Source organism: Tamandua tetradactyla, chromosome 18 (genome assembly GCF_023851605.1).
Source record: "Tamandua tetradactyla isolate mTamTet1 chromosome 18, mTamTet1.pri, whole genome shotgun sequence".
Taxonomy (NCBI): domain Eukaryota; kingdom Metazoa; phylum Chordata; class Mammalia; order Pilosa; family Myrmecophagidae; genus Tamandua; species Tamandua tetradactyla.
Genome location: NC_135344.1, coordinates 42679134 through 42691858, shown reverse-complemented (window position 1 = coordinate 42691858; position 12725 = coordinate 42679134). Strand labels below are relative to the sequence as shown.

Genomic DNA, 12725 nt, shown 5'->3' with positions numbered 1-12725 from the left:
CATGTTAAGGCTAACTTACAGCATATGTTGAAGTCAAAGGCACACTGGTCAAAAAGTTACAGCAATGATGACGAAAGAGTATGATCCTGAGAATTTGAATAGGGACAGTAGATAGATTCCATTGAATCTGGGTGCCTAGGAACCCCAAATCCCACAGAGTCTCATCCTTTGCCAGAGAAACAGCTCCTTTCCCTGTATGAATTGCAGCCTCCCCCTTGTCTGAAGATTTTTATTATCCACAGCTGAAGCAGTTGTCCTGCAGTAGTATGCCATTTCTTCTCAAGACCCACAACTTCTTATTGCTTTCATACTCCTAACTTGACCTAATAATTGATGGCAGAACCCACTAGTCATGCATGTGGCTCCCCAGAAACACTGGGCAAACAAGTGTTGGAAACTGATTTCATTGGCAACAGTTTCACTTGTCTTCAATATCCTATCTTTTCCAAAGATTGAGTAAAGCCTCTAATTCTCTGTAGTTACATATGTAGAAAGCATGAAACCATATATGCTGGAAGAGTTACAAGATTTTACTTTTATTTATATTGGCATACATTTGTGAATACGCATTGGGATGGATTCTAAGGGTTTAAGAACAAGGATAATGAAACTTTAAGACGGGTCAGATTAAAAATAGCAATATGGGTGCACTGAACACAGATTCCAGATTCAATGATTTAGTCTGAGAAGTATGAGTTTCTCAAACAGCTGCTTAATTGATTTACTAAAACCTAGACTCATATGGCCTCCATTAAATAAAGTTGAGATATCAGAACTTCATTTTTATATTTTGGGAAAAGGGAATTGAAACACTCAGGGAGGGAATACCGCTACATTAGATTTTATACTTGAGACTTGTTGTCCAATCTCCTCTGAAAGAACCCAAATTGCATACTTTTCATCACAACAATGAGAAACACATCTGTGAGAACGGCACAACCATCACAAAGCAGCTCTACAGAGGGTGGCCTCTGAAATTCAGGAGATGTCACTGTGAAACAGACTTCCAGATTATCTGAGGTCAGAAATTTAGAGTTTAATGGTAGCATTCACCTGCCAGAGACAAGGTAGGTGTGGCTACTACAATAAGCAGCAGGACTGGAACAGAACTCAAAATGTTTTATATTCAGAAAGTGTTTTTTATTTTTTCCCCTCAGCTAGGATTTTTTTTTTTTTTTTTTTTTTTTTGAGGGACGGGGGTGCATAGTCCGGGAATCAAACTCAGGTTTCCCGCATGGAAGCCGAGCATTCTACCACTGAACCACCCTTGCACCCTTAGCTGTGATTTTAATTGAACAAAGAACATAATAATCTTGTAAATCAGAAAGAATTCGCCTCCAAGTCTGAATTTATCTATTTTTGTAAAAGCTCTAGATACCAACTATTTTATGAAACCCATTACTTTAAGGTGTGGGTAGAAAAGATCTTTTAGTTTAACCACAAACCTTTAGATTTAGAGTGTTCTTTGCTTAATTTTTATAAATGGTTAACTCTTTAAGGTTACAAAGAATATAGACAAAGGCTGAATTAAATTCATTCCCGGTCTAGCTCCAGGCCTATTTCCAACTTCCTGCATTCTGCTCCAGAGGGAGTACTAGTGTAATGTCCTACACTTTAAAGGAGTGAGCAAGTGGAGAATTTGAATTGTGGTCCTAACCTGTGACAATTTATTACTTTAAAAGGAGGTTAACAGCCATGAAACCTAACTGTATTTTATTAACGTAACATAATTGAGGAACCAGAGGATAATAACTGTATTTTGGCAGGCACAATAAAAACAAAATTAAAACCCAAATCATCAAGAAAACCTGTGTTCTTGGCTTCCTTGCATACACATGATGTGACTGTAGAGACAAAGCTGGCTCTGCGGCCCTAACCCAATAGGGCTGCTCCTGGAAGACTAAATTCAGCATGATGGAAGACTGCTCCCTGAGAGGAGGGCAGAGAAAGGGAGGGGCAGAGCATTTGCCTCATCAGGAAAACCATCCCAATACACTGAAGCACCTCACAGCCTGTGTGAGAGAAGGAAGTATCCTAGAAGTCAAGTTCCATAATACTAAAGCAAGCTCCTTCAAGAGGCCAGGGTTTCCACAGTCCCAGGCTGTTTTGTGCATTAATGTACAAAACTACCAGCTTGGTGCACCACCACTGTCTTTGAAGAAGAATTCCTTCCTGTGATCACATTCCTCATAGGAGCTTATTTCCAAAATCCATATGTCCCCACAGTATCAGGGCTGGTTGCCTTCTATCTTTACTTCCCCTTCCGAGTGCCTTTTACTTCCCTTTCTGAGTACCTTTCATTTTTTTTGCCTTAAAAATATTCATTTAGCCAGCAGCCAGGGCCCCAGATGATGGACTGCTATCTGCATCCATTTGTGCATCTACAGAAAGCTTGACTCATGAGCATGGAGGAGAGGAGAGATAGCAGGACAAACCAGCATTGTGAATGGCTTCCTTCTCCCAGGGCCAATAAGGGTAGAAAAGAAGGCCCCATGAGCAATCTAGGAAGTCCTTAGCAGCAGCTTCTCTTAAAATGAGCTCTCTGCCCCCATAGAAATGGAGCAGCAAAGTAATGCCTGCTGACTCTTCTTCCCCACCTTGGTGGCCCAAATGCAGGCATAAAATGCAACTAGAAGACAGGCAGTCAAGGGGATGTGGTCAGGGTGCAGGCACTGATGTCCTTGGTGTGGGCCACCTGATGCAGGGATATCTCAGAAGCACTCCAGCTGATTTTTGGTAGAGTGTTGGAGAAGCTCAATGGAAGACACTCTGGGAGAAAAGAGATGTTCTTCCTTACTTTCTTCACATGGTTGACTACAAGCTTCTTCATTGTTTGGGGGCACTTCTGGTATAGCTTACTAAGATCTGGGAGGCATACCCTCAGCCCACCATGAAGACAATCTTATCCTAGCTGCTGATATGTAAATAAGGAAGCTTCCCTGTCATCAGCTTAAATAACACAATGCCATAGGAGTATACATCAGACTGGAGGCTGAATGGGTTTTTGTCCTGCATTCAGATCACTTCTGGGGCCATTCACAGGGTCAACAGGTTGTTCAACCTGCTGAGAAACACTCTAGAGTGACTCCACTGCTGCCACCCAAAATCTCCAATTTTCACTGTCAGGCCTTCATGGAGAATTTATTTTCTGTCTCTGTGGATGATGTTCTTTGCATGCAAATAGTCCATTTCCTGAGCTGTCTTCTGGGCAATGCCAATTAGCTGGAGTATCTGAAGTTTGGTTTCCTGGACATGCAGATGTTTGTAGAGGAAACTGCCCTCACACCACTGGGTCATGATCACCAGATTTTCTTTTGCCATGTACCCCACGAAGAGCAGGATGTTCATGTGTCGTGTCTTGTGAAGGACAGTCACCTCATTCCTGGAACTGCTCTGATGTTGGATCAACAAACCTTAAGATCTTTACTACAATGTCTCCAGGCCACTTTCCTTTATAAACAGTCCCAAATGATTCTGACCCAATGTAAATGGAGAACATCACTTCACTGGCTTCCATTTCCCAGTAATAGCTTGAATCTCTTTGTCTAAAAGGTCTGATTTTGTTTTTCTCTTAGGTCTTGGATGCTGTACTGGCACAAGGATTTTGGGCTGTGATCAGCCTGTTGTGCTCAATTTGTTGGGGCTGCTGGACAGGGCTGAAGGTAAGGCTGATTCACTGTGACTTCAAATTGCATCCTCTATCATATGCTGGCCATAGGTAGGTTGGTACTGACCATATAGACATTAGGCATGAATGCTGAACATTCTAGATGATGGATCTTCTTTTAGCTTCAGTTCCAAAATGAGGGCACATTAAACAGCTAGTTCTCCCAGTTAGTAGAGACACTAATGTGTCATAGTTAAAAGAAATACAGCTTTGCTATTTTAAGTAACTAAGATTGCTTGTTAATGTAGCATAACCAGCCCTATCTGACTAATAGACTATGATCTATGATTCAGTTACTAAAAAGAGTGAGGCAGCTATGCATACCAGCATGAGGAGATCTCCAAGATCAAGTTTAAAAAGTAAGCCAAAAAACATGTTAGTATTCTTTAAATGTAAATAAATCTATATAGACTGAATTAGATTAGTGATTATATAGGACTGTAGAAGAACAGAGGGATTGAAAAGTTATTGCTAAGAGGTAAAGCATTTTTCTTTTTGAAAAAAAAAAAGCTCTAAAATTGACTGATGATAAGGGCACAACTCTGTGATTATACTAAAAGCCATTGGCTGTAAACCTTGGATGGACTGTATAATGTGTAGACACATCTCAATAAAACAACTAAAAATTTTTGTAGTTTAAATGAATTGATTTTAAACCCTATTGCTTCTCTCTAGGATTCTTCTCATTAAATTATGCATATATATATGAACACATACACATACATCGATTTATCTAATTTAAAAAAAAATAATATAAAAAAACAAAGCACCATAACAAAAAGACCATTTTCTCTATATATCTATTTATATAAAATATGCAACAGTATATGAAAGGTCCAGAGGCACATGGATAAACTGACAATGCTGGCTGCCTATATGCAGAAGAGTGAGGCTTCATAGGGTGAGGGACCACTGGCAGGAGTGTGAAGTAGGATTTTCACTTTTTCCTCTGTGTGTTTCTATTTTTTCCTTTACAATAAACAATTATTATTATTTTTTGCTTTAAAAGTCAATGAAATTAATAAGAATAAAATTAGTGAAATAAAATATGAACAGAAAAAGAGAGTGGAGTTGGCTTCCCATGGCAAACATGGCAAAAGCAAAATAATAACCTCATAAATCAGAGTTTATAAGCATACATCTGAAAAAGGAGAGTGGGAGTACTAGAAAATTTCCAGTTGTGGTATCTTTGAGTAAAATTACCTTGTCTTCCTATTCCACACTACAGAGACATACCCCTCAGATGAATTTTTTATTCTTTTCTGGCCAGTTCCTTTTCCTATATTTCCAGACATAAAAGTTCATTTCTATTCTTATTTGGCATATTCTAACCTCCTTGTTATCAATGAAAGATTATGTTTGGCTGCGTAACAGAAATACAATTGCAATAACCAAATAAAAGAGGGGTTATATTTTAGTTCTGCAACCAGAACTCTGGAAGTGGGCAGTTTAAGCCTGGTACATTTGTTCAAACAGATCATCAAAAACCTAAGTACAAAAAAAAAAAAAAAACAGCTACATCTAGCCGCCATCTCCACCATCAGCTGCACATAGCTTTTATCTGAACGGTTTCCTCCTACTTGGAATTTTTTTTTTACATGGGCAGGCACCAGGAATTGAACCCAGGTCCTCTGGCATCGCAGGCAAGCATTCCTGCCTGCTGAGCCACCGACCTACTTGCAATTTGGCTGATCCACCTCCAGAATCACAAAGACCTTTGAGGAAAGATGAATAATAGTGTCATAAAGAGCAAAAGTAATTTATACCAGGAAAAACAAAACTTTCCAGAAATTTCCAGTAGAGTTTCCATTTCCATCTCTTTGGTTAGATTTATGTCAGATGTCCTCTACCCTCATCATCAGAAGAAAGAGACTCTGGAAAGTATAGTTTATTTATCTGGACATAATGCAGAAAATGATTAAGTTTGTGTTCTATTATGAAGGAAGAGAAGAATAATCATTGGGTAGAGCCCTCACCGTATCTACCATTCCTTATCTTCTCTTCATCTGAACTCTGTTAAACTTTAAAGTTTGCCTTTGCATAAACAGAGATAAAGTCTTCCCAGTTGACTGCAGCCTCCACTGATCTTAACCTACTGAGAACTCCTGAGTCATTTATTGTTTGTATCTCATATGAATTATTTGGATATTGCCAGGCACTATTACTTGAACTTATTTTGTCTCTCCCATTAGACTGCAACTCTTAAGTTCTTATGTAACTCACTAAGTGGATAATTCTAGGCCCAGGGAAGTTACTTAATAAAAACAATTTCTACATGATCTGGTAGATGTCAAAGACAGTACAAGTAGTTGAGATAATTTTCCAAGTGATAAAAGCCAAGGTTAATGGATAAGTTAGGTTTAGAGACTAAATACCATTTTCAGGTTGTATAAATTATGAAAATACATTGGATCATTTTATAACTCACTCTACTTTGATACACTGATAACTCTGAGTGATTAGAAGTATGAGCATGAATATAAAAAAGTGAAAACATAATTCCGTGAACACAACATAATCTCAAATGCCCAGATATTGAACAGATATATAAATGGGACTAGGGAGTATAATGGGTCCAATATACAAAGTTGAAAACTGATCATAAGTGTTCTGAACATAGTGATACCAAAAGTATACTAAAGTAAGGAAATAGTGGGCCAAGATGGACAAACACACTAAAAAAAGTTCAGAGAACACTCAACAGTGCCCCCCCACCCCAAAAGCACTGATAAAACAGAAAAATAATCCAGACTCATCACCTGTTCTTCAGACATTACATTACCATCTGGGTCTTTACTGGGAGAATGATAAATAAAATTTGATAGTATATCTTCTCTTTCAAGCCCTTCAAAATTATGTAGGCTACTCCTGAATTCACAAGTCTCTGAGGATGTCAGTCCAGGCATGAAACACAGCCCTGTCAGATCACAATTCTTTAGGAGAATCGCTTACATAATTTAAGAGTAGAAACTCCTTTCCTCTTATTGCAAACCCCATTTTTACCACTGCCCCACAATCACTCTTTAATTTTCATGTGATTGTTATTGGTTTAAATGTGACTAGGTGGACAGTAGGGAGTGAGTGGTCTGACCTTCGACCCCTATACTGATCTCTCACGTTTCATCCCAGACTAAATTAAATATGTAGGTCCAAGGAACCACCAACTTTAGATAAGGGTTTTTTGGGTTTTTTGGTGGGGTACATGGTCCAGGAATTGAACCCGGGTCTCCTGTATGAAAGGTGAGCATTCTACCACTGAACCATCCGTGCACCCTAATTTTGGATAAGATTTTAAGTTAAGTAGTGAAGGAGGTCACTAAGAAGAAAGGAAGAATTATTACTTTTCTGATTATTACTCCATCTAGAAGGCTTTGTTTATGAGGCACTCATGGAATTTGTTGATTTTATTATTATGTTGATTGCCTAAATGAGGGTGCTTCAAGTGTTTTTCAAATCTTTTAAATGTTATCATGAATTTTTTTCCCAAATAAAATTTTGTATAGCTGCTCCAAATTTAAAACTAGAAAAAGAGCTCTTCTCTGTTTCAATCAAAGAAGGGGGGTACACAACCCACCTGCTGCTAACTCTGCACTCAGGAACAGCCTCCTTTTTTCTAGAAAACAATGAGTAAGCTAACTAGAATCCAAATTTGCCCTGTAAAGTTCTTTTTTGACACCTGTTGGCCTGGTGAATACAGAAATAGTACTCCCTTTCATTCTCAAAATTGACCTAGTCTGGATGATAAATTATATGGTCATCCCACCTATGAGGAATCTTATGGAAACCTTGGAACTTAAGGATCCATTTTGAAAACCACTAAGGTAAGGCACTGAAATAACTATGACTTAGGATATATATGAAAAGATATTTTGGATTTATTTATTTTAGCTTTTGCATCCTTATAATGGGGAGATCTGGCAGCTCAAGGCTCAACACAGAATGATTTTTACTTGACTGTTTTTGACATGTAAGTGTCAGGGATTTGCACTTTCTGAAGGATGAAATATTAGACAAGGGGTCAGCAGCCTTAGGTACCAAGAGTGGCTCTGACACTCATTACCTCTTTAAAATGAGCGAGTTACTTTAACTACTTGGACCTCAGTTCCTTCTCGTCTAAAACTCTCAAGTAGTACTTGAAACCCCCTTCCTCTTTAACATGCTTTTATTCTTTGAGTTTGGGCATTTGTTGGTACAATGATGTTGATCAGTTCCTACCTGTTTAGGTGGATTTCAAAAACAGTTTGTAGTGTTTTACAACTCTTCTTATATTAACTTTTCCCCACAGAAAAGGAACAAGGGATTGATAAGAAAAAAAGTTTTCTTATCAATAGTTTTGATATATTGTGTTTTCATTTTCATTTGCTTGGAGATATTTACTGATTTCACTTGTGTTCTAGTTTGCTAGCTGCTGGAATGCAATATATCAGAAACGGAATGGCTTTTAAAAAGAGGAACTTAATGAGTTCTTAGTTTACAGTTCTAAAGCCAAGAAAATGTCCCAATTAAAACAGGTCTATAGAAATGCCCAATCAAAGGTATCCAGGGAAAGATACCTTAGTTCAAGAAGGCTGATGAAGTTCAGGGTTTCTCTCAACATCCGAGAAGGCACATGGTGAACATAGTCATGGTTTCTCCCTTGGCTGGGAGGGCACATGGCGAGCACAGCGTCACCTGCTAGCTTTCTCTCCTGGCTTCCTGTTTCATGAAGCTCCCCAGGAGGTGTTTTCCTTCTTCATCTCCAAAGCACTGGCTGATGGACTCTCTGCTTCGTGGTACTGAGCATTCTCTGCTCTCTCCGAATCTCTGATTCTCCAAGATGTTTCCTCTTTTATAGGACTCTTGCAAACCAATCCAGACCTACCCAAATGGGTAGATACACATCTCCCCTAATCAAAGTTAACAACCACTCCTGATTGGGAGACATCTCCAGGGAGATGACCTAATTATAGATTCAAACATACAGTATTGAATAGGGATTATTCTGCCATTTTTTATTTTGATTAAAACATGGCTTTTCTAGGGTCCATATATTCTTTCAAGCCAGCACATTCCACCCTCTGGACCCTAAAAAAGATATGTTTTTCCCACATACAAAAATATATGAATGGCATAACAATCTCAGAAAACTTTAAACCATTTCAGTGACCTCACAAATACAACACAAGGTTAAAACCAGTACAAAGTCTCATCAAAGTTAGCTACAAGGATGGTTGTGCTCAGGCAAATTCTCCTCTGTCTCTGGACCTTTGAAAACTGATAAATTATTTGCTGCCAACATACAAAGAAGGAACAATCATGGGATACATAAACACATTTCCATAGGGAGGAAGGAACACAGGGGTCACCGGACCCATACAGTTTCGAAAACCTGAAGGGCAAAGTCTATTAGATTTCAAAGTCTGAGAGTCATTTATCTTTGGGGCTTTAGAAAGTGGCAGTCCCACCCTTTCCAATGGCCTATGCAGTGACTTGCCTCTCTCTGAATACAACTTTGGGGGACACTGGGGAGACCACCTTTTTCTCAGGTCCATCCTCTCCAAGCATCAGGGCTGCACCCAGGCTCTCTGCCATATTCGGGGTACACACTCAACTCCTCCATGTGATGGCAGCCAGGCTCTCCCCAAACCCCAAGGAATATGTTTCACCTCCTCCAAGGCCTGAGGCAGAACTCTTCTACTGCAATGAGGTGGAAGGCCCATCCTCTGCCTTCGGGGCAAACTCACCCTCTCCTCTTGCTTGGGTGGGTCTCCTCTTCTGGCCCAAGGCTTCTTGACTCCAGACCCCAGCCTCAATGGCTTTGCCTCTGAAGTTACTTTTCCTTCAATGCGTCCCTTCTCTGTTCCTCTCAGTCCTCACTGGCAGTGGTTCTCATTATATAGATCACACAACACTCTTGCTGGCTTTCTATGCAGTAGCTTTGGATCATGCCCATCAGACATAAGGAATTTTCACAGATCCTTCTGGGATAACTCCATGTCCAAGCCTGAATTTCTCTGAAATGGCTGGCTGGTTCCACAGTTGGTTAAACCCTCACATGGGGCACTTTTCTCTGGGGTCTCCCTTTCTGGAAGTCCAGAATTTTCCAGAACTTTAATTTCCAGTTTCTTTGTATCCAAGAGTTCAACTCTCAGCTTATCTCTTTCCTGTCGCATTTCACTATAAGCTACAAGGAGAAACCAAGTTACACTTTCCACATTCAATTTGGAAATCTCTTCTGCTAAATATCCAGGTTCATGGCTTTTAAAATCTGCCTTCCAACCAAAGCCACTGGTCAATTTTGCCAGATTATCTGCCGTTTTAAAACAAGGCTCCCTTTCCTTCCAGTCTACAATAACATGTGCCTCATCTTTGTCTAAAGCCTGGTTAGAGGTACCTTTAGAGTCCACATTTCTACCAACAGTCTCTTCAAAGCATTCTAGGCCTTCTCTATCAAGCTTCTCACAATTCCTCCAGATTCTCCCCCTTATCCATTTAAAAAGCCGTCCCAACATGTTTGGTATTTGCAAACTGCAGCAGCACCCCACTCTACGGTACCAAAATCTGTTCCAGTTTGCTAGCTGTCAAATGCAATATACCAGAAACAGAATGGCTTTTAAAAACAGGAACTTAATGAGTTCTTAGTTTACAGTTCTAAAGCCAAGAAAATGTCCCAATTAAAACACATCTATATAACTGTCCAGTAAAAGGCATCCAGGGAAACATACCTTGGTTCAAAAAGGCCAATGAAGTTCAGGCTTTCTCTCAACATCCGAGAAGGCACACAGTGAGCACAGTCATGGTTTCTCCCTCGGCTGGAAGAGCACATGGCAAGCACAGCATCATCTGCTAGCTTTCTCTCCTGGCTTCCTGTTTCATGAAGCGGCCCGGGAGGCATTTTCCTTCTTCATTTCCAAAGCGCTCTCTGATGGGCTCTTCGCTTTGTGGTGTTGCAGCATTCTCTGCTCTCTCTGAATCTCTGATTCTCCAAAATGTTTCCTCTTTTATAGGACTCCAGTAAACCAATCAAGACCCACCCAGATGGATAGAGACACATCTCTCCTAATCCAGGTTTAAAACCACTCCTGATTGGGAGACATCTCCAGGGAAATGATCTAATTACATATTCAAACATACAGCAATGAATAGGGATTATTCTGCCATTTTACGAAATGGGATTTTGATTAAAACATGGCTTTTCTAGGGTCCATATATTCTTTCAAGCCACACACCCTGTAAAGTTTTCTTCAATTATAACTAACTTGAGTGTTGAATGCTGTCAATGAGATTAAATTGAGAACAAACTTGTTTTTGCCTGGCACTCATTTCATTTTACGGGATACTGAAAAACCATGTACTATTGAACTAGTCAACATTTCTCTAAATGTTTTTGAAACGTTCAGATAGTGCACTCCAATGAAGGTAGATTACTTTGGAAAATATTGCTCTAAATAACCACTTTTCTCAGGCCATGGCATAATGCAGGCACATTAGAAGAACAGACAGTAGAAGGACTTTACATAAATTTCATCTGGCTACCAATATGAAGCACTATTATCTTAAGAATTTAGTTGCTCTTCCCACAAGCACCAGCCCATAGAAGGCAAAGCTTGCAGTGGGTCCCCAAGCATAGTCCCTGGGTCATTAAATAAATTCTAATTGCATACATACAATGAAAACCCTATAAATCGGGTCCTCAAGCTAAGAAAAGAATTGAATCCCCCAGTCTACACAGCATATCAAGTAACTACTTTTGGATGCCATTTCATGAACCAGGGTCTACAATTAGAGCAGACTTTTCCTCATGAAATCATTTTTATGGATACCATTCAAGGTATGTGATGAGCTGTATGGGAATATTTTCAGCTAGCAAAGCTATAAATGCCCTTACAATCCAATGCATGTTATAGATATCATTTTGGTGGCTGGTTGAGAATATCTACTTCTGGGGTAGTTTAAAGAAGCCATTATAAATTCTTCTGAAAATTGTGCAGAACAATTATTATAGGAGTATAAGAAAAACTACTTTAACTGTAGAAAAATGTCACAGTTTTCATAAAAAATTGTATAGTGATTCATGTTTTCAGTCTCATGAGAACAATCTTGGAGGGAGAAGTAGGTTCGATAATACCTTCTAAGGATGCTTTTATTGTATACTAATTTTATTTATTCATTTGCTCATTCTTTATTTGGTAAAGATCTACTTCAGGCACAGTACTGGCTTAAAATGTTAGATATAAAAGAAAAGATGATGACAGGGTCTCTATCAGTCAGATTATGATACAGTAACTAAAGCTCTCATATCTTGAAGGCTTGTAACAATACAAGCTTATTCTTGCTTATCTACAATCTATTATGGTTTGTCTGGGATCTGCTCTATATCTCCTCCCTTTGGTGCCCAATCTATGAAGCAGCCACCACCCCCAGAGATATCTGAGGGGGAAAAAGACCTGGGAATCCTGGAACTGGCAATTAAATGCCCTGGCTCAGAAATGACAAATATCACAGCTACTTAAAACCCTTTGGCTAGCCACATGGTCTTACCTAATTGCAAAGGGTCCAGGAAATATGATCCAAGCATGTGATCAGACGACAGAGAACTGAAAATACTTAATAAGCAAAATTAACGATAACTCAAGTTTACCCTTCTAGTCACAAAAGTGTCAGTTCATACTCCCTCCCTCTGGAAAAATAGATTTATTCCTTCCCCAAGGGAGTTAACTCAAAAAATTTCATCCAGGACATCAAGATCAAAATCTAGCATTTTAAGGAATGTGGCATCAGGGGGTTATGTGGTGGGAATCTTTAATAAGATAATATAAAGCCCTTCTCGATTAGGAAATCTATGTATTGGAAAGACAAGTGCTGCTATCTCTCTACTGCTCTCTGTCTCTCTCTGTCTCTCTCTCTCTCTCTTTCTCTCTCTATCACACACACACACAAAGAAACAAGGATGGGTAATCACAGTAAACACTCATTCAGAAGGGGACCTACCAACTGTCACTTGTCTGCAACAATTCTGAAATCTTGGCAGATGTAGTGAGGGTCTTATGCTTTGAGTGAGGAATGTTTCTTGATTAGG

At 39.3% G+C, this 12725-nt stretch overlaps 1 long non-coding RNA gene and 1 pseudogene across 5 annotated transcripts in view; both read right to left on the bottom strand.

Moving 5' to 3' along the window:
• The window catches only part of LOC143662626 (uncharacterized), a 413209-nt gene that overhangs the window by 278024 nt on the left and 122460 nt on the right, over positions 1–12725 (bottom strand). The gene's annotated exons all lie outside the window — the stretch shown is intronic.
• LOC143662752 (RAF proto-oncogene serine/threonine-protein kinase pseudogene) lies at positions 2630–3752 on the bottom strand (annotated as a pseudogene).